Consider the following 319-nt stretch of genomic DNA (forward strand, 5'->3'; position numbering starts at 1 on the left):
TTTGTCATGTTGCCATTTCGCCTTAGTCAAAGGCAAATGTCTACTTTCACCTCTAAACTGAAATGGAATAGACTTACGTTTCAACTACGCTCACATCTGAGGCAAACATGAATGAAAAGTTAGGGTTGTTTTGAAGCTAGAACACTGGTGTCTTCACGTTTTCACAGATGCATAATTAGATGCATACCATTAAGAAGAAACGAACACTAATTTACCTGAAAATAAAATCAGTGTTGCAGAGACACGGCGTTCATGGTAAGAAGGCTAAAATATGACAAACGATTTAAGAAAATCCAAGAAAGACAGCAATCACAACGGT

Source organism: Excalfactoria chinensis, chromosome 1, assembly GCF_039878825.1.
Source record: "Excalfactoria chinensis isolate bCotChi1 chromosome 1, bCotChi1.hap2, whole genome shotgun sequence".
Classification (NCBI taxonomy): domain Eukaryota; kingdom Metazoa; phylum Chordata; class Aves; order Galliformes; family Phasianidae; genus Excalfactoria; species Excalfactoria chinensis.